The sequence below is a fragment of the Patagioenas fasciata genome, chromosome 14 (assembly GCF_037038585.1).
Source record: "Patagioenas fasciata isolate bPatFas1 chromosome 14, bPatFas1.hap1, whole genome shotgun sequence".
Classification (NCBI taxonomy): Eukaryota; Metazoa; Chordata; class Aves; order Columbiformes; family Columbidae; genus Patagioenas; species Patagioenas fasciata.
Genome location: NC_092533.1, coordinates 8,826,901 through 8,851,509, shown reverse-complemented (window position 1 = coordinate 8,851,509; position 24,609 = coordinate 8,826,901). Strand labels below are relative to the sequence as shown.

The 24,609-nt window shown below is 37.5% G+C and overlaps 1 protein-coding gene across 2 annotated transcripts in view; it reads left to right on the top strand.

Annotated features, from left to right (window-relative positions):
- SPOCK1 (SPARC (osteonectin), cwcv and kazal like domains proteoglycan 1) overlaps window positions 1–24,609 on the top strand; it is a 275,752-nt gene that overhangs the window by 160,252 nt on the left and 90,891 nt on the right. The window lies entirely within an intron of this gene.

Below are 24,609 nucleotides of genomic sequence, written 5' to 3'. Positions count from 1 at the left end.
GTGAGCTCAGCAAAAAGTAATCAGGAGAGCAACATCTTGCATTATTGCTGAGGCTTCCAGACAGAGCTACACCGATTTGCATCACCTGATTAACTGCCCTGCTGAAGAGTTGCAGCACAAGGAAACTGTATTTTTCCAGACATAACATAGCTAACTTTGAAATCACCAGTGACAATGCAATGCCGTTGCTGTTTCATTTCCTTTGTGCTGGAATGCATGCTTTTTAAACCTCTGCAGGTGTAAAATTGACTTCAAAGAAAACTTGTTATTTTACATTTCCACAGACCCTGGCTGGTTGATGGCTAACTCATCCTGTAAAGCGTTTGGGCAGAGCAAGCCTCATTTAGAGTAAAACTCTCACATCTGACACCGTGGCTGTCAAGTATTTCACAAACAGTGCTGGGGCTTTGATCCTGCCCACGGTGAACAATTGGGATGTGGGACTCCCTGCCCCACGTGGGGTGGGGTCCATGGGAGAGCAGCTCATGGTGCCGGTAGGTTGCTTTTGGGGTGCCAAAGGAGCCTGTTGGAAGTCCCAAGGCCCATCCATGGCCAGCCTGACCTCTCCTGTGCTGCCTCCTCCTTCCCTCCACAGTCACCTGGTGAGCAGCCCTGGGTCTTGAAGATAAGGGAGAAGATGTCTGAGAGGTATTTCAGACAGATAATAGTGTTTTGTCAGAACATCCTCTAAGGCATTTACAGAACAAATTGGACAGGGCATTAAGAGAAAAGGCAAGGCGGAGCAGTGATTGAAGAGTGTGTAAAAGATAAATTTGAAGGTTCCTTCTTATATGCTTAATAGTCCTTGGACTAATGACAGAGCCTTATGAAATCTTTTGTGTGGATTAAAACCCCTTTGAAATTGGACATGATCTATGAGGAAGAGTATTTATTAGTTCAGTTTTGCATGAAATGTAGTAATTACCATCTCTCAAAGATTTCTCATGTATTTGCAGCCCTGTTTAAACTTCATGCTATTTGTCTCTGCTGGTGTTGCTTGTTCAACTGATGGGAAGGACAGATGTCACTCTTGGGCTTTTTTTTTTTTTTTAAGAACAGAATGAGAAAAGAGGATTGATGTAAAAATAATGGGCATATTAACACGTCCAGGGTTTACAGCTTTGTTCGGTCCATTTAACTGGCGATCACCAATTAGTTCATCGCTGCAGTGTATGTCACTCACAAAGGTAATCAAGCAATGTCTCTGCTTCTCTGCTGTGACTCAGAAATCCAGCTATTTACTCAGTATTTCTTCAGTACTTTTGAGGCTACTGCTGCTGACAAAAGAGGCCACTACTGAGTTCCTCATGATTTTTTTTTAATATCTGGACAAGTTCCCAGATAAAACATCTGTTCTTCTAAACTACTCATCAAAGGTTTGGTCTGACGGATGTGGCAGTGTTGGCAACTACACATATCCACAATGAGCAGACAAATCTCCCTCTCTTTCCTTACAAATCCTGGGGCTGATACACCATTTCTGGGCAGGAAGGACCCTGTTGAAAACAAGTCCAGTAAAACATCCCCATATGTGAAACTGAGCATTTTCATACCACTGCTGTGTGCTGTTTGTGTGCTTCAAATTGTATCCAAAAGGGAATTCATAAATTAAGAAAATGAATATACTAATAGCATCAGTTTGTTCCCCAATTAGCCTTGCTGTGCTCATGGCTTTTTTCTTTTCTCTTGTTCATTTTCATGCTGTTTCTGAAAATAATTATTGTTCATTTGTGTATTAAGTACAATTTAGGGGGAAAAAGCACGTCCCAAAGGGAATTTTACAAAATAACATTGGTCAGCTTCCTGTTGGCGTATTTATCAGTGTTAATTGTATCTATTTTACTCGTACGTATTTTCTTGAAAGGGCTACCAGAAGCAGCAAGATGTGAGAACCCAGACAGTAACAGGGCAAATTTATAATATTTTTTTGACTTTTCCATGGAGACTATCCAACTAGTTTTTCCAGTAAGCTTTATGACTTCTGAATGTTTCCAAAGCTAAGTGTCACTATTTATAATTTCTCTGCAAATCCCTACTTTTCTTCCAATTTGTGGTAAAAATCAAGAGGGAGGGGATGTGACTCCCTAGCAGGGTGAATTCTCCCCCATTTCATTGAAGTACTGATGCTTTTTTGTAAGCTGGCCGATGCCAGAGAGGCAACACTATGCAGAAAAATTGGAAAACCTGCTGTAAAAATACTGGCCCTTCAATAAATTATTAGCTGAGGAAAAATGCAGTTATTTTGGGTGGTGTTGCAGAAGAGCACAGTTTTTTCATCTGTCTTGGGTAGGCAGAATATAAAAAAAATATGTTCTAGGACATTAAAGCCTTACTGAAGTGATAGGGCTCCATAACTTTAATGGTGAGAGGTGGGAATCCACTGAATAATTTAGGATAATACAGCTCTATAATAGAATAATTAAGAAGATTAAATTGTTATTGTATGTGCTGGACGCAGAAAATACAAATATCAACATTATTTTTCACATACATAGGGTTTTTTTGGAATTTCTGGGATGAATTAATTCATTGTTGTGAGTTAATTTTTACTTTTACAAATTTGTTTGTGGGCAACAAATGAATTCTTTCGTTGATTAACATTTTCAGAATGAAGAGGAGTGCCCAGTTCAGAGCAAAAGTAAAATCTTTCAACTGTTGTTTCAGAAAAAAATAAAGCTATTTCCAATTTGTTGGATTAAAACAAAAAATCATGCAAAACATTTTATCCACCTCTAAAGCTGAACATTGATTTCTCTAATCTACTGGCATAGATTTTAGCTTCAGAAGAAAGAGCACTGAAATATTTGATTAAACACACTCACAAAAACCAACAGATTGCATTAGGATTTTTTCAAACAAATATATTGTACTGGGGAAATTGCCAAAATTTAGGCTTATTATTCCCAAAGGTACCTCTAACAGAATCTTGGAGAATTATTTTAATCCTCTGTGAATGCAAGTCCTAGACATGAACAGGATGTAGTAAATGGCATTATTTTTGTAATTTGTAAACTACAGTGCATTACTCTGTAAAGACTATTCTAATATCTAATCACTCATGGTACATTGCACAATTTAACTGTAGCTCATGCTGTTTGTACAGAAAAAGAAATGAGAATCCGGGAAAATCAAAGAGAGAGGGGCCTTTGAGGTCACAGCCAAGTACATCACATAATGTGATGTCCCAGTGATGTGTGCAGGTCCTTAGGGAAAACTTGAAAGCTTTTAAACGTATTTCATCTCTGGACTGCCTGCAACAAAGGCAAACCTCTGCTACAGTGCAAAAACTTGGTATTTTGCAGCAGACAATAGACATGTGGAAATCAGGTATGTTTGCTTTTCTTATATGGGCTGAGTTGCCTTTTAATAAGACAGAGAGCTCATGACATGATGTGCCATCAATCTACAAGTGCTCGAGGGCACCACTGAATATTAAGAGAGAACAGCATAAGAGTCTGGCACTATCTTTTATTCTCCATTACGGTTATTTTTAAAATTTGGATTATGAAAATTATGATTTAAGCATGAACTCCCAAAGGTCAATATATTTTCCTTCAAGACAGTCTCCATCTTTACCAGCCTGGGATTCAATCCAAGGATGCTTAAATATTGGAACAGCACTCACTGGTTTTAAAAGCAAATATTACCCTACTGAACAGGCTAATCTGTAAACTGAAGATCTCATTCTCCAAGTGGTCCATTTCTCAGTTTCAGCTCTGCCTAAGGTAAATTGCTTTTAGCTAAAAAGACCATAGGGAGAGGCTGTGGAAGCACCAGCTTTCATCGGTCAAGATGGTAAGAGATAGTTCTGTTCTGAATCATAGACTTGTAGAATCATATTGGTTGGGAAAGACCTTTAATATCTTTGAGTCCAACCATTAACACTGAGAGTGATCCTCTTGCTGCCAGGAGTTTCTGCACAAAAATCCTCCAGTTTTCTAGAGGAAGCTGGCTATGATATCTCCCCTCGACAGACAAGACTTCCTGTACCTTTTAGGCTGTTTTCTGACTTTCCCGAACTCTGGGTACACTGTTGACCCCTGAACATTAGTCAATGTATAGAAGAAAAGGTCCGCTTTCCTTGACTTTAGGTACTACAGTTGTTTTTAAAGCTGAATTTAAATACAGTACTTACACAAAGCAAAGAAGTGTCCAAGTTTTGCACCATGCATTTTCCATGCATTTTCAAACTTTAAAAGGAAAATGTAGACATGTTGAAGTATGCTCAGGCAGAGCACAGATTTCTCCCGTGGAGATTGTACAACAGCTGGCAAGGGGATTGTCACCAGTAGTGTAGCTGTGAAACTTTCTGCATCCTGAGGCCAATTAGCCACTCTGTACTTCTCTCCCCAGAACCAGTAACTCATTGCTAGTCATGCTTCATCAGCCTTAGAGCTCATTAGAGTAGTGCAAGGTGACTGTCTCCTATTGGACATGAGTAATTTTTGAAATATGTGATAGCGCACAGCTCTTTTATAATGGATTTTAGAGTGTGTAACCCTCATCTCTCTCTGCTTTGGCGTAGCGATATGTGAACTTGTTCTTGCAATCAGCAGGGGATTTACTATATTTTATTTACAGTCACCAGGCACCTGGCTGCTGGGGTGAAAGTCTTACTGCTCAGGTCATTGTCTTGTGTTCTGCAGCTTCTGTCTTACCGTGCTCTACTTTACCATGAGGATGCTGCAAGCACAAAAGGAAATACAATGGGTATTGAGACATTCTCTGGCTGCATAACTCCTTTTATAACACACCAGTATCAGATCACTCATGGAAAACCATCTCAATACCTCTGGATACCTTTGCTATCATCAGAAATTATTATATTGAATAGAATAAGAAAATAACCCGTTATATTCTGCACTTTAATTAACATTTACAACTAGTTTAGTTTCTGCCTTTAAAGACAATATTATTGGTAGGGTTGAATATCACTTTGTAATATTCCTGCTCTGAATATTTCTAGTTGGACATTTTTAACAGTGTATTATAATGGACTAGAAGCGACTTCTTGGATCATTAAATCCAAAACCTCTGCAACAGTATCATATAAACTTTTCATTATCTACCAAGTTCTTTCTTAATCAGGTTCATTGCCCTGTCTGCTTGGTTTGGTAGAATCCTTAGCATCTCAACCCTTCTGGTTAGAAGCCTGCTAATATCTAGCCTAAATTTCTTCAAATCCACCTAAAATTTCTGGAGTTTTCCTAAATGGTTCCTCAGTATATATTTGGAAACAATGACCTTCTATGGTTTTCTTAGACTTAGCAAATGCTCTTACGCTCATATTATATCTCTCTTAAAACCAAAACAAAACAAACAAAAAAATAAAGACAACAACTACAACAACAAATCAAAACAAAGCAGCATTCCTCCTGACTGTCTCAGTTTTCCTCTGTAGGAGAGCTTATTGGGCTTGGCTGCTGAGATCAGTCAACAAATTAAACCCAAAATTATCACTTTGTCTTCCTGCTATTTAAATTCTTTACAGATCTTTAGGTATTATATTCCATCTAAGTCATTGCATATTAAGATTTTAATCTTTATTTCTTGAATTAATACCCTTTTTAAGTGCCTGTTCTATCCATGCCTGCTTTCAACCTGTGGTTGTCCTTCCGTGAGCCTCAGTACAATATCTGTGATTCAGACATCCGTATTCCAGGTGGGCTTCCAACTGAGCTTTCTGGAGAACAGCTCTGGCTTTAATGTTCTGTGTATCTCTGAATTGGTATACAGCCCAGAATTAGGTAGACATATGTGCAATTTGCTGTTTCAAGGATTTGTACATAGCATTCTACATTTGTTTTGTCCACACTAGAAATATACAGTAGCCAAAATTAACTTTTCTCTGAACAAAACATTTTTATTAACATAATAACAAAAGGAGGAGGAGGAGGGAGCTTGAAATAAGTACAAGGCATAACTAGCTGAGCATTACAAATAAACTATATATCAAAATCAATGTTGAGAGCTCTGAGGTCTGACTAATATGAAACTTAAATGTGTAATGCTGAAAAATGCTTGTCTGTAAGCTAATGTGTGAATATGTTTGTGCAGCAGGTTCACAGGAAACACAAGCCAGCAAGAAAACTTAAATATATGAAAGGTAAAATAAGGGCAGCACAATGATTCTTGTTCAACACTTTTACCGTCTCAGTGGGTTCTTTTGTTGACTGCAGAATTGGTCATAAATAAACCGCTTGATATAGCTCTTATCAGCTTGTCAAGAGCTACCATCCAAAGCTAAGTTAGCATCCAAAAGCTTCTGTTTCCCTTGAGATATCTGGAAGAAGGCTGAGTTAAAAGTTCAGTCACTTGCTCCATGGCATTTGTCTATTCCTGATTTGGATCATGAGTTGTTTACAGCATAAGGGACGGTGGCTTTTTTGTTGTTTGGAAAGCTCCTCTTGCTCACTCTAAAGTGAGCAAGAAATGAAAACAGTAATTGGTATAAATGTCATCTGCTTGGCAAATGTCAGGAGATTTTCCAACAAATGAATAATGAACAAATGAATAAAGTTTGATGGGATTCACTGCGTGTGTAGTAAAGAGATGTTAGGCTTTGCAAATGGAGTAGCTTGGTAATTCTTTGGTTTTCCATGCTTTTTCACAACCCTAACACATCATCGTTATTACTATGATTAAAATGCAAACAGGTAGGTGTATTAAGATATGTGACCCACAGGCTCTTCATAGACCTGTCAGCAATACCACGTTTGACTGTTGACCTTGTAGGGTGATGCATGTGCTTTTGCCTTGAGCTGTTGGCTGACTTTCTTGCTGACTACATTAATCTTCACAGGACCTGGAATCTGCAATCTTTCTGGGTTTACCGCAGCCCAGTAGGTTAAGGATCTATTTCCCAATTCATGCTCTTCGTATTTTCTATATGCTAAAAATCTTAACCATAGAATTGCTGGAAACAAATCTGTAATAATATTTTACATGTCTGTGTTTTTGCTGTTTATCCTTATCTGAAATCAGTTGAGTAACCGAGTCAATCAGAAATTATTATTTAATGTTTACAAATGACCTCCAATGCTCTGAAAATTATTCTGCATTTATACAATAATCTGTTTACTGGAGATTCTAAATCTATTGCTAGTTTTTGCTGTAGAAGCCTCAGGACATGAATGTGTTCAGTAGAAAAGTCTTTTAGTGCTAATAAAGGCATGTTTTTGTAAAATTTGGACTGATGTTTACAGTAAAGGAATTTTATTGAAGCTTTTCTTCAATTTCCAACATCCCATTATATTGCAAAAAGTATTAAAAGTGTATCATTTAAAAATCTACCTTTTGATAAGTGGCATTATATATTCCAATTGCAGTCAATGTTCCAAACAATGTATTTTGAATTGAATTTGTAAATTAGGCCTTAAAAAAATATTTCATTTGATGCTGGTCAGTTTGCTGCTTTTCACAATCGTCTTCAATATGATGCAGACTCAACACATAAAATTTTTAAACCTACCAAAGACTGATCTTTATTGTTCATAAAACAGTTCTGTATTTTACCATTACACTTCAGAGATTTTTCAGTTATTGCTTCTAAAGCCTTTTGATAGCAGTGAAAGGCACTGATACTAATAGGCTAAAATCCTGATGAGTTGAGCACATCTTGCCGTGAACAGTTCACAGCTTTCTACCCTGTGTGTGGCTCTGTCGGGTGGGAAACTTTAGCTTCTCTAAAGGTGGAAGTGGTTTTCTACAGTTCTGCTGAATTTCATATCTTGTTCGACATCTTTCATCATTTTAGGCACAAAACCTCACTAGGAAAAATGATGAAACCATATCCAAGACCACACTGAGGAATTCATCAGGAAGTATTACATGCTGGCTTTCAGTTTTGAGTTAAAGGTTGCAGAAAACTTCTACTGTGAAGACCTTTTCCACATAGGTTTGTTTACCAGCTCCAAACTAGATTAGGAACAAAGCCATAAATGACAGCTAATATAAGAAGTTGGAAAAGGTAGTCTGGTGTTTTATCCCTTTCAGAACCATATAGATCCATCTAATAGCATAAAAAGGAGCTTCTTGCATCATTCGTTTTCTTATTTGGTGCAAGTTACGTTATCAAAATTAACTTTCAATCTGTTACTTCCCGCTTCTTTAATATTTCAATTTCTATAATTCTTTTTTCATTAATACACTTATGATTGCGTTAGTGCTCTGCCAGAACTCATCAAGAGCTCAACCTATGGCTTTTCAATTTAGTCATTTTATATCAGATTAATTCTTTTAGTATTGAGTAGATATGTTCTAGACTTTCATGACAAAACGGTATTCCTGTCAATTCAACAAACCTTTCCTAGGAATATAAAGAATAGTTCTTGACAAGAAAGTCTTTCACCTCAGAAATGCAAGTATGTTGATGAAGAGACCTTGAATGTAAAAAAGAGAGGATCAAGCCATGTAAGACTCAGGTAGAATCGTCTACTGGATGTTCTGATTCGTGGTTATTGGTGCTTTTTTAAGGCTTTCTGTGAAAGTTGGTAGTTTTTATTCCTTTATCTCAGGGATTCGGTCTCATTGGCCTAGGCCACTGGGCTGTCAAATTGGTATCTGTCCGTGTCTGACCCAATGAATATTTCATTAATCTGCAAATCTCAGTAGCATGATGGTTTTGGCAGTCAACTGGGACCCCAACCCTACTGAGGCAGTACTGCTGTTGTTAACAGACGAGTAAAGAAAATCCACTCCCATGACTTTCCATCATACTACCTTTAAGAAGTCAGTGAAATCGGACTATGTCATCACCACTTCCTGTCTTGATGGTATGATGAATTTATTTTAAGGTGGTGAAGAGAGCCTGTAGCATATAGTTATGCCCAATTAATTTGAGTATTCAATTATCATTTGTACACAGAGAAAATAAGACCTTACTTCATTACATTATTATTCCAAAAGACAGAGTATGCCTTTGCTCCTGGACAGTGTCCAGACACATTTTCTTTCCTCTTTTCGTTATTTGGAAGTGATCTAGCATTGCTGCTTTTATATTTTATTTCTACAATGGTAGAGATGAAACATATTGGTTTGTGATTACTGAAAGATGAAATCCTTTGCCTGAGTCTTCCCTGGTTTCTGACAAATGCCATTTATTAAAAAAATTTCCCAGTCTCCTTTCTTTTCCATTTTCTGGGACAGTATCTTTAATAGGTGGATATTGCAAAGACAACTTTCCCAATAGCCCTCAACTAGCCTTTTTTTTTTTGTAGAATTCTCTTTGCATACTGAATAATAGGCAATTTTTATCATTATCTCTCTTGGTACTCACTCAAGAAAAGCAAATGCTTCAGAATGTTCAAATGAGTTGCTACTAGACCTGCAGGATTCAGAAAAAAAAAGATATCTCACAGATCTTGTGAACACTTAGTGACGTGATCATTCTAACTACTGCAGTATTTTGCTTATATTACATTTTAACTCTAGCAGCAAAATTTGGCATGAAATAAATAATCTCTGACAGTCCCTCTACTTCTTTCCTGCCTAAAAAGATCTTCACTTTGAAATTACTTTGTCCCTTAATGAGGACTTATCATATCTCACACATCTGAATAAACATGCTTTTTTACAACAAAAAACAGTTTTAAAATAAAGAACAGTTTTTGTACCTTGAGGCTCTTTTACAACCCCGTAAAATTTCAAAATTATGTTACTTCTTTTGAAAAGGAAAATATACCCAAGGGCTAAAACATGCTGTGCAGTTCATTGGAATCTCAATTATTTTCTCTGATATATTTTATCTCCTGCTTATTTTTATGTATTTTTTACTTGTCATCTGACCTAAATTATGTTCTCATCTTTAGATTTTTCTCATCTTTCTTTCAGCACTGTGCTTTGGAGGAAAAGGACTGTCATGACAGTAATGACTGGGATTAAAGGAGCTTTCTACGGCAGTCCCAGTTCTGACCCAGATTGAATCAATCTTCTGTAATTTTTTTCATGCAGCACACTCTACTAGAAAGCAAGAGTTTTGAAAAAGTTTTGGAAAAGATACTTAAACTAAGTTATTTTGCTTTTGCACAGAAATCTTTGCAAACTTTTTATTGACATCGTTGCTCATACTCAAATTTAAGAAGTTGTTTACAATTTGCCTTAAAGATAGAAGATTGGAGTTTTCTTCTGAAGTAACATTTAAACTGTTATTGATGGAGAATGCAGCAGAATTCAGATTATGTTGCAATTTTGTCATTTTTTTCTCCTGTTTCTCCTTTTTCTTATTTCACTGGCAATAATATTGAGCCTTCCAACTGTATTAAACTCACAAGGATTCATAAAATGCAGAGGATAAATGGGATCTAATCACTCTCATTAAATCAGTTTATGATTATTCTTTGTTTGAATTGGTGAGAAACTCTCTTCTGAAATTTAAAGCTTTTAGCATTTTTCCATCTTAACAAATAGCCAAATTCTTAGAATATTCATGTTCAGATACATAACAAGGTTCAGTCAAATTACTCCAAGCATTTTTTCATCTAATCTTGAAATATTTCAGTTTGATTTTGATGTTTCTTTTTTAGCAAATTCTGGTGTAAGTTTTGGCTTAACATAAAAGGGCTTTTAATAGAAACTAACCTATAATTCTGAATTTGGGTAAGTAACACATTTTGACAAGATTAGCTCTTTTCTTCTTTAGCATTATTACAGATACGGAAATCCATTTTCCCATGGATTATTTTGGTCTTAACTAGTCGACATTTGCTTCTTTGAGAAAGAAATGTTAATTACATTTATAAACTTGCCATGTTCTCAGTTTCAGGACAAGGGCCACTGAGACACCAACTACTTATCCTGACACACAGGAAATATAGTAGTAGTTTGGAAACAAATATTCTAGAAAATGAGGTCCAAATAGCTGAAAGTGAGGTATCTAATAACACCTTATCCTTTCAGTTGTTCCAAAACCAACATTGCTGGAGTTCAATGGAATTTGCTAGGGAAAAAAAAAAAGTAGGAAAAAACTCTTTCAAACAAGTGATTACTTGGCAGTACAGCTTTCCAGCTAGGCGGCTCTAGCTGACATTCTTGGATGGCTGCGTGCCTTATGTCTCCCAAACTGCCTGCTCCACACCAGTGTCCTGTTAATGCACACTTTGTCATGGCTTCTGCTTGTATTTCTTGTATTTAGCTGTATTTATGCAGCTGCTGAAGAGAATTGTCTTTGTATCTTCCACACTCATACTGTATAAAATTTAGTAAGAACCAATATGGTTTGCTTATGCTAGCTTCGTTATTCTAAGTTTGTCACAGCTTTATTATGATAATATCTAGAAAAAATATTATTTAATATGTATGGAGAAGAGAGTTGGGAATTTTGCTTTGCTGATTTTCCTGGCCTCTAGCTTTGATCAACATGCAACCCATCTTCTTTCCTGAAACAAAACAAACCATTCTAATTAGTTGGTTGTTAAAATCAGTGATCATCAACTGTGGAATACTAATTAACCTTAGCAGTAAAGCATAATGTAAGTATTTTATTCACTTGTTTAATGAGTGAAGAAGTCAAGAGAATAGGGTTAATTAAGAGTTTAAAACACTAATAAAGAATCAAACCTGCTTCTCTCATCTACATCCTGTCACTTGACTTGCTCAGAAGACGATTCAACAGATAGATATACAGGGAACTTATATGTCCTCTGCTTTTTCTTTCCTCTTCTTTAGAAATTCTTTCTTTGTAGCTTATTGGCATTTAAATTGATAGTCCATGTTGAACAGAAAGGACGTTTTGTAGTTTTGTTGTATGAATTAATCCGTCCATTCTTCATTGCTGTACGTTGTAATGCTGTGTGCCATTATTCTGGTCACTCATCTGGCTTTAAATCTCTTTCAAGTCCTTTGACAGACTTTTCTAGTCTTAGCTAATCCAGTTTACCTAAAGCCCAAGACTGCCAAATTGAATTACACTGTGGTCATTCCTGCTTAGCACCTCATGCATAGTTAATTTCTTGAGCTCCTGTGTTTTATCTATATAAATTTTTCATTTGCAACAATATTTTAGCTTAACAATGGACAAGCTCAGAAGTCAGATTTTTTTTAATTAGTTCCTTTGTTAGTTCAGAAATCTTTGCTTCATTTTGAACCAGCTGCCTGTAAAACTGAGGTTCATAGTCCTTTCAAAAACTCATATTCCAGTTTTTGATGAAACACAATGAGAGCTATTCATTCCATAATGAGTTTCACCCAGCCCTTGACAGCACACCAGCAATATGTTGAGTGCTGAAATGGAAACCCTGCCCTCTTCACAGTTGAGTAGAGAAGAGCTCCATCACCGAAACCTTGGGATCATCATCAGGATGTGAGATAAATTGGCTGTAGACTGTTGGTCAGAAAACACAAGCTGAAGTTTCAATGTTCCTGATATTCAGTGGTCTGATTACAGCAGTTCACCTGTTTATAGGGCTTTCTTCTAAATTCTGAAAGGTAGGAAAGGACTGAGGATCATTAGAGCATGAATCCAAAACACAGTTGTCGATGTACAAAACAGCCTTACAGCTTCTGTCTTGCAACCCACAGAGCAAGGTTCAACCAACGTTTGGCTTCCTTTATATGCAAGGAAGTGTTGCAGAAGGGATGTCAGAGCCTGTAAATTATTGTACAGCTCTGGGAAGAAACAAACTCATATTCTATATTTTACCTTTTCAAATACCTCCTTCCCTCACCAAAAGTGTTATTTACTAATGACCCAGAACTCTGATAAGCCTAAAGGTAAAAGTACATTTTGTATCCTAAATAGTGTACACACATGTGATGTAAAGGATTTTAGGAAGAAGATATAGGACATAGCTAAATTAATTATATTTTCCTCTGGAACATAGTGGAAAGCAGAAAGATAATGTGCTATGGCTCGCATCTGGGAAAGGAAGGATGTGGTTGAAGTGTAAGTCCAGATGGTGAATGTGATGATAGAGAAAGAGTGAATAAAAATAGATAAGCTGAGAGAAAGAGAAGAAATATTACATGCTTGGTTTTGACATAGTGAGCTTCTAATATGGCCAAGGTGTTCCCGAGAAGATATCAAAACAATAATACAAAAGAGAGAAAAGGATGAACCAGAGAGGGCACCTGTAAAGTTTCTTAGACTTCCAAGTATTCAAGTGTAGAAAGATGAGAAGACTAGACTAGTACAGGTAAAGCACCAACATGATATTGAGAGACCATCTAGAGGGAATATAATACTTAATATACTTCCTAATAGAGATGGAAACAATAGTTAAGAATAGGTGATGAAATAACTGCTGCTCCAAGGGACCTCATTTTTGAGGTTGAAAGAAGCAGAAGAAAGTTTCAGAGGTAAGAGGGGAAAAGTGAGAGGAAAAGGAGACGGACTGGGAGGAGGTTAGAGCAGAGCGGTCAGACTGAAGGATTGGAATCAAAATGGTTAAATAGAACAGTAAGAAAGGGCACTGCAATTTTTTCTCAATTGTATAAAATTCTCCTTAAACAAGCTGACCAGATCTTGGTAAAACAGGGCTGATGAAAAAGAGTCAGAGATGCCAGTCAGGCAGAAGGTAGACCATGGACAGTAGGTTTTGAGAGAAGAAAGGCATTTTATCAAGAAATGCAACAACATCGGGGAAAAAAAGAATAAGAGTAACTTGCAATGAAAAAAATTGACACAGTCCCTAGATTTCTACCAGAGCAGCAGAGAAATGGTAGAAAGAAAGAATAAGAATAGGGTACAAGGAATCAGCAGTGAGTAGGAGAAGGACAGTGGAGAGAAGGGGATTGAAGGAGCAACTATTGAGAAAGCCATGTGGGAGCTCACAGGAATAGAGCTCAGTACATGAGACAAAGGTGGTCAAAAGAGTGGCCACCTCTTATGAGTGAGATGGTTAATTCAGGATTAGTCCAAATGAATTGATAGAGTTGAAGAAATGTTGATTCTTGCTCTGTCATTAGTCCATCATAAACTAAGTCACAAGGATGAATGGGGACAAAACAGAGTGGCAAGGGCACGGATGTATAGTTGATCACAGCAAGGTGAACAAAGGGAAATGTATCCTGAAGTCAAATTCAGGTGGGAAGGAGTGATTGAAAGTGAGGTGGCACATAGTCAGCCAGCAACATTATCTGCACCAAACTCATTCCTGTTTAATAAGTTAGCAGCAAAGTATTTAAATCTGATTTTTACAAAACCTGTAGAAGTTCCAGGTAATGTTATGCTCTATATCTAAATATATCACTGGTTGAGTCTCACTTTTTCACATGGTAAAATATGTTTTTGAGGAAGCTGCTGTAAAATGCTGAAACTTTCAAAAGTGTAAGTGTGTAGCTACATTGCATTTTAATGGCTCCTTGAGCCTCCATGCATAGGGGAGCCTGTGGAGCAACATATTTGAAGAATATGGGAAGAATGGATGGTTTCTAATGTGTGGTTGCTAGGCTTCATGATTCAAGGTCACAGCAAAGTTAAATTTTAATAACTCAGTGGAAGTAACTCATGAAATGTATGTCTTGCAATTTCTGCAAGTATGTCAATGGCATTCATCTTCAAATTTTACCTGAAGGTGTGTTTCACCATGTGCTGTCTCTAGACTGGATCATGTGCATTCAGTTAGTATCATAAATTAATATGATTATGTAAATTCTGTCTATCAGTTTGGGATCTTCCTGAAGCTCCAGTCACCTTTCATTAAGACATAGCCTGATATAAGATGGGTAATGCTCTTGATGGCCTCATTTGAGAAGCTGGGAATGGTATAGATATTATGAGCTCCAACTCTAGCATCAAATAACCAGACAGACAGCGCTGAATATCTTGAGAAATTCAGCAGAATGTTTAGACATTCATAGTACTGAGTTCTGTAAATCAGCAGTGCTGAATAAGCAACAGGAGCATTAGCCTATTTAGATGTTAAAAAGGATGGGATTTTAAAATTACCCAGCTCCTTATAATATTTATAACTGGTTTGGTTAGCATGCCTTTTCACTTACATTCATTTTATTCTGACATAGGAAACTGCATTCTGATTATTTTTCCAAACCAACCTTGAATAGTGGATTTTGACTACACTCTGGAGGTAGCTTTGGGATTGTGTTTGTTTCTTTAATTCTCTGTTGTTTGACAAGCCAATTCTACTCAGAAATTGTATATGAATTCTTAGGTAATGGATGCTAATTGTAAAAATCCTCAACAGCTTAATCTGTTGTAGCCTTCTTGAGAATTTAATAAGCCCCTCTCATAATAAAATGTGTCAGAAGGGGCAGATATTTTGCTAGCACAGCTTGTAACTGATTGTACAATGGTAGCAAGTATTCACACAACAGAAGTACTGTGCAGTCATTTTTAAAAGGAAACATTCGGATTAATGCCTTCAGGGCAAGAATTATTACTATATTTTTTTTAAATGCATTTACTTTCTCATCCCTACCAGCAATATGTCAGTTTTTGTGAAGATTGCATGTTATTCGCCTTAGGAGAAGCAAAATCAACATAATGAAGCAGAACGCTGCTGAGCTGTCTAAAGATGCTTCGGTTGGAGGGGTCGTTGATTTTGCCTCTGCAGTTGCAAAGCGACAAAAAGATTTCTGAACCATTTACTTGAGGGGGGTGGGGGGGTAAAGGCACCCATACACACTTTTTGGGCAGTAGTGTTTTTTGAAGTGTAGTATAAGGAACGTGTTAACGTGTTGCGTGTTACTGAACTACTGCCATTTATAGAATAGATAAGGCCAGGTTATAAACCATACTGAAGGACATAGAGCTGATGAAGATCCCAGTGTGGGTCTATTGCCTAATTCTGCCCACTAGTTTTATCCTGCCAAGCAGCTCAATGTCTGCAGAGACATGAAACATTGGGGTTTTGGTGGCGTTACACTTGACAGACTCCTGCGTGTGGCTGAGAATGAGGTCTACTTTAAAGCTTGTACATCCACCATTTCTGGGAGATTCATCAGTCGTGGTGGAACTTTCTGGTGTTATTAAATGCTGCCAAGAAATCTGCCATGACTTTTAGCCTTACTAAGTAATTTGCAGTTTTCTGTTTGCTCACGTCCTCAGCCACACAGGGTTCAATGTTGTAACTAGAAATATGAGTTGTAGTGGGGAAATGGTGGAAAATGACTGCTTTGCCAGGTTTGGTGAAAACAATTTTGAAGCTGTCTAATGGCATGGAACAGGGCATAGTGAGTGAGGATCAGCTTTCCTTCCTCACCGAATGTGACAGCTCAGATTAATCTCACATACCATTAGCAGTCCAGCTTCCTCTGAGATCTTGGCAAGCTCTGCCAGCAGGAGGAGGCAGATCTGATCAATACAATATTTTAATATTAAAATAATCAGATCCTGAGCAGAGAAAAGGTACCTTCATCCTCTTAAAAAAATATTATTTTCTGGTAACAGGAAAAAACAAACAAACAAACAAACATGCAGCCTGATATAGAAGGAAGGAAAGAAAGTGGCTGCCAACAGAAGTATTAAATTTGCTACACACTTCACCTTTAAGCACCCTGTGCCAAGTTACAGTACCTCACACAGCATGCAAAATCCAGGGTTCAGAAGTGGCTGGTGAAGATTACTACAAACTGAGGAGTGGTAGAGAAGATTCCAGCTTTAATTATGAATTTTGTGCTATCCTCCCTCCTCCTTTGAAATTCAAGGCACTTCATTTTATTTTTACATAGTTTGGTGTCTGAGATTCTTTTTATGTTAGTATAAAAATAACGATGAAAAGGAAAATAATTCTCTTATGAAAATTCATGAGAACAAACAGCGTTTAGAAGCTGTGTTATTTATTCAGGAAAGCATAATGACTTTTAAAACCACCAGGATTGTTTGTGTAGATTTTTTGGTTTGTTTTTTTCCTTTGTGTACCTCGCCAGTTTTGGTATCTGTGCAGCTGTGGAGCATGTGTATCAGGTCTAAAAGTTGCAAATCATTAAGAATTTAGATTCAAAAATAACTTGCCTGTAAGCACAATAATCTGTTAGCTAAAAATGTAAGGGGACCTCTCAAACACCATGTTTATGTATTAAAGTGCCCAAAGGCAGAAATCCATGTGCTTCTCTAATGACCTTAATAAACAATCTTACCATTTTTACTCCGGGAATACTTGAGGCCAGGTACATCTCAGAGGATACTTATATTGAGAGATCCTGATATAGTCCAGCATGCATTGTCTTGGCAGTTTAACAGTATCCATATTTTAATGCTGTATTATAGCTGTTTGAACACAGACCTTGCTGTTGCTTGGGCGGCCTTGCTCAGGGTTTCTCTCTGACTCAGAAGCAGCATTGCTGGATCTCAGAAATTACCTGCAGCAGTTGTATCCAATCAGTTGGTCTAACAGACTACAATTTTTCTGACCGTCTAGGTCCTCGGAATCTATGTCAGCTTTTCTAAATCCTCTGTTCCTTTAAAATTCCATAAGAAAATAAAAAGATTCCTCCATTATGCAGAATCAATAACCTTGAGCACCTTGGGCCCTTTATTCTCTTTCAAGAGTTGGTTGCTGGCTGGACCTAGTAGGATCCACACACGAATCTTCAGGGCATTTTCACTGCAAGATGTGTCAGGACTTTTTCTTGCAAAACATATTGCTATTCCAAAACTTTCAGCTTTCCCTATATCCAGCTGACAAGTTCCTCCTGGTACGTTGTTTCCCTCATGCTTGTTTTTATACTGCCTTCTTACTGTTCGTAAAAAATAGAGGCTTGACTCTTCCTCTTCCCTTGGAAATAACTATTTTTCATTTCATTGGGATGACACCTGCAGATACACTTTCACTTCAACAGTTGGGATTTTCCTTTTCTGCTCTTCCCTAAATTTTTCATCTCCACCTCTATCTCCTGAGTACAGCTTGCTCTCTCAGTGTAGGCCTGTGGCCACTGGTGCTCTGCAGCAATGGGCAGGTTTAATTCCCAGTGTATTCTCACCGATGTCATTGTCTGAAAGAAGAGCAAGCAAGTGGAGTATCCATTTACTGTGAGGAAAAGTCTTGAATAAGCCTCATTCTGCCAGAAAAGTCCCCAGTCACCACCATGTCCCATTAAGAATCTTTGCACATCTACCAAAATACAGTGAGTGGAGACTTTTTATTTCTTATGGCTCTTTTAAGGCAGATCTGTCAGGGAGCAGGTAGGAAGGCAGCCAGAGAAAGTAATCAACAGCCTTAGTACAATCAGATAGTCGAAATTATTTCTTTGAATAATGAAATCAAAGAAACTGGTACCATCTAAGTCCAAGGGGATGATGCTGAAATGCAAGGCAGCTCTGCATGTTATTATTCTTTGTATGCGAAGTTCCAGGTATCATATATCTGTTCTCATTTTACAGTGTTTATATTAAATAAGGAGTCCATGTCTAATTCAAAAACTTAGTATCCTTTTTATTTTCAAGGTAATATGCGCAGACATAGCTTCACATAGCTTGACTGGTAGTGGCTCAAGGTATATACAGATCTTGTGAAAAACATGAAAAGTTGTAGAAATTAGGCCCTAATAAACAGCATACAAAAACTATACAAAAAGAGAAGAGAGCATTGCCATTTATAGGTGCAAATTTCAGCTCTGTCATTCTTTTCCTCAAGAACAAGAGAAACAGCTTATGCAAAGGAAAGATAGAAACAGGCAGGCACTGCTGGGTTTATCTTCAGTCTGATAAGCTTCCTTCAGGGAGACAAGAACAAACTGTGCACAAGGCATAGAGAAGGTACAGGCAGTGCATTTTAAACTCTTCCCACAGTGAATTGTTCCAGCTTCAGAAAACCATTGAAGTTTGCTCTGTCAAAGCTCCTTCCAGTTTCTCGGGAAGCACAAATACTTGAAACCCGCTTTGGTGCATTGAACTTTTTCATTTTCTTTCAATAGGGCTTGATCGATAAGTAGTTGTATGTGACATGTGACATTTTTATTTGATACAGGGTCTAGAAACAAAGATGGATGAAATTAATCCTAGTATTGAGGAATGTCTCCATGTATGGAGTTCTAATTCTAAATTAATGCACACAACTCACAGTCACCTAACGACAAGGTTATGTGGAGAATCCTTGTAGTAGATGGATGGGTCCACGTGTGGGTGCCAAAGTCCAACCTGCCTTCCAGGTAACCTGCAGACCCTGAGGATGATGAGGTTGCCTTTGCTGCATAGAAGAGGTCTCTGGAAGAGACCATTGGGAAGAGACGATCTTCCAGTCAACCCAACTAGGACCAAAGGTCTGAAGCTTTCAGACTTCTGACTCTAGAGCAGAGGAAATTGTAACAAGAGCTTCTGTCCCTGTAGCAGTTGATGTGTCAAGACATCTGCAAAGCCCCAGCCTTGGGACCTTAGGGTCACTTGCAGCCTGCAATAAACTGGCACAACACCACCTAGACCTCCAGTGGCAATGGCATTAAAAGTTAATTAACACCAATTTATCTCCATGAAGTGATTTGGTTTTGTCAAGTTAATATTATGTAGTTAAAGCCCATTTTATCAAAAAAGTTCCTGACCATGTTAATTCAGATGGGACCTGAAGTGTTTGTATTATTTTAGGCAGGAGAAATGGAGAGGTGAGCATTACAAGTAATTTGCAACGTGTAGTGAGCCAAATTCTCTGCTTCTGTAACATCACCGAAGCAGTGACTTTAGGAACAAAAAGAGACAGTACCAATCCCTCTATTTTGTTTACCTGACACTTTCTGTTAGAAGAAATATGTATCTTGTTGTTTGGGGTTTTTTTTGAGAGACTTTCTGCTGTTATTCACAGCAGACCTTTGAAAATTCATCTAACAAAAATTCCTTTGAGTAAAGAAGTGTCTTTTTCTTGTTCAATTAAATTACTTAATACGTTCTAAAGTCCTAAGGAGGAACTTGTGTCTCCTTCATCCCAAAACTTTGGCAACACTTTCAAAATAATAGCCTGCCAACCTGTATTCAAAGAAGCCCGATTTCTAATTGCACTAAAACCATCAATGCTTAATCTGCTAATTTACTGTATGTGTGTTTGGGAGTAACCAGTCTTGAAGAGCAGTAACATACTCATTTTCTTTCATACATTTTCTTCTGGATGAAAAGTCCCAATTCTAGTGCATTTTATGTCTGTGTTAATATTAAAGTTCATTTACAGCTTGAATTGAATTTGCACTTGAACGATCAAATGTAATTACATAAAAGCACAGAATTGGTCTTGCTTATATAATCTGTTGATATTTTGGTTGTTTCTAGCTGGCAGTGATAAGACATATTAATTGCAACAAAAGTTGACATAATTTTCCTTTTAAAATTCTATTATAATTTCACAATTGTTTTTCTGTTATAGCCATTATCTTATGTAGCAAAATTATACAGCTTATTAAAATATAACATGCCTATGTTTCTGATAAGTTGTTATCTCAAAATTGAACACTGATACTTTCAATTCGCACATTCTGTATCAAACTTACAAAGTCCCATTTTTAATTTCATTTTTTTGTAGACCACCTAGTCATGCATGCTGTATTCACCACAGGTTCACCTAGAGACTCCACCAAGAAGAGAAGGCAGTTGCAGAGCAGAGGCTAAGACAGCATTATATTCTCAATACATAAATTAACTAAAATCTATCAATTAGTTCAGTTAATGGTAAGAAAACGAACATTGTGCAGTAGTTTGGAAGGAAGTGAAACTAAGCTTATCCATTTCATATCCACTCTCACTTCCTGTGTGGTGGTTGTGATGCTTTTTAGTGATCCCTTCCAGGTTTCACCCTAAAAAATATATTCCATTTTAAAAATTCTACTTTAAAATATTTTAATTGTTTTATTTTTTTGAAGAGCATTTCAAGGTAAATAAAAATGAAATGTAAACTTTAAAATAAAATGAAATAAAACAAGTTGTAAATGTCAATTTAAGAAACATAATTTTTGTGCAAGGGACTTTATTTTGGCCTCTGACTTTGCCAGAGATTATTGCCATGTATGTTTTTCCATACTGTTCTGGAGGATATTGTTATAAGCAAAGATGCAGAGATCCCTAAACGGCATAGCCCATATTGCCCACTCAGAGAATCAAAGCTGTGGACTTTTTGCAAAACAGCACACTCAATGTGAGATGTTTCATTTGAGGCATTTGGTTTGATACACTTCTGCTGAATCCAAGGCGGAGTTCAGACCCCCCTCGCAGGCTGTGTGCTGGGAGCTGAGACATCACCAGGTGATTCCCATCCAGCTGCTGATTTGCATCCCCAGGGCTCTCAGCTGCACCCATGAGCTCTCCCTGGGGCTGAGCTTCTGGCTTTACAAGACATACCTGGAAGCCTTAAAATCTTGGGTGGAGCCAGATTTCCTAGAGCTTTTGAGCTCCCTTTTTCCTCAGCCAAAGTTTTACGCTTAGAAGCGCTGTGCTGAAGTACAGGTGCTGTGCAGCGTGGCTGGCCACAGCCACTGTGTATGGTCCTAGCACCTGGCCGGTGGCACCTGGAAACCCTCCTGTGCTCTCCCTGCCCTTGTGCAAGCAAAACAGATGTCATCTCCTTTTATTTTCACAGTATGTGGTAAATAGTGTATCTGTGTAATTAGTAATGAAGCTGAGTCAGTGTATGTTCCCCTGGTGTTGAAGTGTGTTTTAAACCTCTGCAATTTCTTTATGCATTAAAATGTTAAGAGGCTGAATTCAGTAAAACTTAACTACTCCTTAAATTTTATGCCTTTCAATGCATTGGTTCACAAGTCTGAAAAGCAAAAGCAGGCAAGGTTTGCCTGTAAGTCTTAATACTTGAGCAAGACATTCATATCTGTTTGTTTCTGAAATATTCAAAGTATTTGGCCCTGTTGCCCTTATAAATGTGGCAGAGTTTTTTGCTGGTGAGGAGTTTCTGGGTTATTCTCTCTGCACAGTTGTTATTTTCTGATGATTTGTAGGAGATCCTTTCAACTCCAAGTCTTAAAGCAGGATTAAAGTTGGTTAAGTTGTCAGAAAAAATAAATAAGGCTTAATTTGCTTTGGCCTGCCTTGCTCCTGACATATTTGTTCTAAAACAAGATGATTAGCATAGCAAAACATTTTCCCAGGGTATGTGAATGTGCTTCCCCATTGAGAAGGGATTTGCAGGCTTTCTGCTTATGGCAGCCAATATTCTTGTCTAGGTTTTAATTTGTTTGTTTGGATGTTCGATGTGGTGTTAGGGCCTATAGGATTGAAAAGCTTCCAAAAGTCTTATCCAACCTCTCAAAATATCACTTCAGAAAAATCCATGTTTACTTTTGGAAAATAGGTGTTCCCTCTAGGAAATTGGTGCTTACCTATATTTTTGGAGGTGAGACAGAATCTGCACATGCACTTAAAACTTTCAGATATTGCTCATTTGGCCAAGCTGACAAAAATCATTTTAGCTTTGCTTCAAGTACAGTGACATTTTGCAAAATTGTAGCTTGAGAAGAATATATTCACTTTTGAAACACAAGTTGTTCCTTGTAACCAAAATGGCTGCTCTATTATGCTGCCAATTAAATCACATATGCAGAAATTAGGATTGCTGCAGATTTCTTGCAGCAATCCCCTGCCTTGTTACACACATTATTTGAAGTGCTACTAATATAACTTTTCTTTTTAGAAGAATAAAATGCTTTGAGTTGCACCTCACTGTGAATTCATCTTGTTGTTAAATATCTCTCCTTGAGAGAATAAATTTCCTCTTAATAATAAAAGAAGATCCTGAAAATGAATGTGGGATGTAGGAAAAGAATAAGGTTTTCTTCAGTGTCTGCAGGTGAAATGATGCAAATCCCTTTCAGGTGGATCCATTCCAGTTATTAGCTGTGGGGGAGGCTCTGCTCTTGCACACATGCTTTGCTGTTGGCTGCTGTGGACAGAGGAAAGCTCAAGCCTAAGGCTGTGCATATTCTTTTAACTTGCAGTAAAGTGATGGGAAGGGCCACCAGGTTTGATGAGTTACTGAAATGACTAGAAATGGATAAATTCAATTTATTTTTTGTAAGTGAGGATGGGAGAGTGGAAAACATTATTAGCTCCAGCAGAAACTTCCAATAGTAACTGTTTTTGCAATATGATTGCTGAACGGACCAAGGCAGGGTTAGGGAAATTAAGCACAGGGGGTGTGTAAGGTTATGCAGAGGGGGACAATCAGCCATGTCTGGAATTGACTTTTCTTTTAGAATTATAATGTGATATGCCTAAATGTAGTTTGGTCAGTGAATGTTGTAAAATGTATTTATACTTGCCACTCAGAGCCTCAAGAACTTGTGATTTATTAGGCATCAGTCTAGCTAGGAACTTCAATCTATGCTTAATTTTGATGAGATGCTCGTTAGTTCAGCTGCTCATCTCCATCCTGCATGCTTTGTGACTAATGGCTTTGATGATGATGGCACTAAATCATACACTCCAAGTTTAGCGTTTCTTAGCTGTTTTTCCGTAGCTACTCCTGAAAACTTTCCTCTTAACAATTTTACATGTAGACAAGGGTCTGTCTTTTGAGACTGTGGGAAGGTAAAAAGTCTGCGTTGTGCCATGATCCATCCTGCAGTCTCCGACAGAGAAGCACAGCACCTCTCACATCTGTCTCCAGCCTCTGCTCATCAGGATCTGTACTACTACATCCAGGCTTATTTCTCACTCTGAGTTTGTGTGTTTTGAGAAGCACAGGGCCATAAGTAAAGTGAATAAGGACATTTTCCTGTCAAGCTGAAAAGGCAAATGCCTGTAATAGAAACAGTTCCAGAAAATAAGATAATTGTTATGTTTAATAACAAAGCATTATTAGAGGAAAGGGGGTTACAGAAAAGTCAGAGTTACTCTGGAAAACTTAATTAAATGGTTTGTACAGCCCTAGCATGAGAGACCGTATCTGCAGAGTTGTATTTGGGGGTTCAGAGCCAAGCAGTCCCCCATCTGCAGCATTTGGCATCTGGTATAATGGTAACTCTGCAAGGCAGAATGCATCTGAAAGAGGGAAAGCTGCTCTGTGCATTTAGAAAACTTTTTCAAAATAACAAGGGAATTTAGTCTTTAATACTAGGCTTCTATTTTCATAGTTTATGATATCATGATTGGATTCCTTCTGTGGACACAAGCTTCTTAATAGTACTGTTCATCACCGTGACAAAGGTTAAACTTGAAGAAAACTAGAACTGAGATGAAAGAATAGAATTTTTATTATTTTAGCAGCTGAATGTGTCATTACATCAGAGTTAGTATTGTGTAGCAAATTGCAAGCTGTAGTGAAATTGCTTTAAAATATATCTGTATATATTTTTATAAAACTGTGATAAAGTCATTCAGCAGCGCATTGAGATGTATTTCTAGCTGAACTGTAATATCATATCTTTTTTACTGTGATATGAGAACAGATGGCAATTATTTTTCTTAACAGTCTGCAGCAAAGTTGATGCAATGCCTTGCCTTCTCTTGTAAATGTTTTCAAGTGAAAGACAAGTACACATGACCAAAATGAATCTGCATTGTAACATTGACTTGTGGTTTCTAAAGCAAACTCTTAATCAGCTTACAACAGTGTGCTGGTGATAATTACTTAATGTTGTATCAGTCAAGTAGTTCATTATGACAGCAAAATGAGCTGTTAATCAGAATCAATTGCACATGTTTTGCAGTAAGTTTTTGGAGCAGATGTCTTTTCGTAGACATTTTTAATGCAATAATTGAGTAGTCCATGACTTGAGGACAACTGCAGT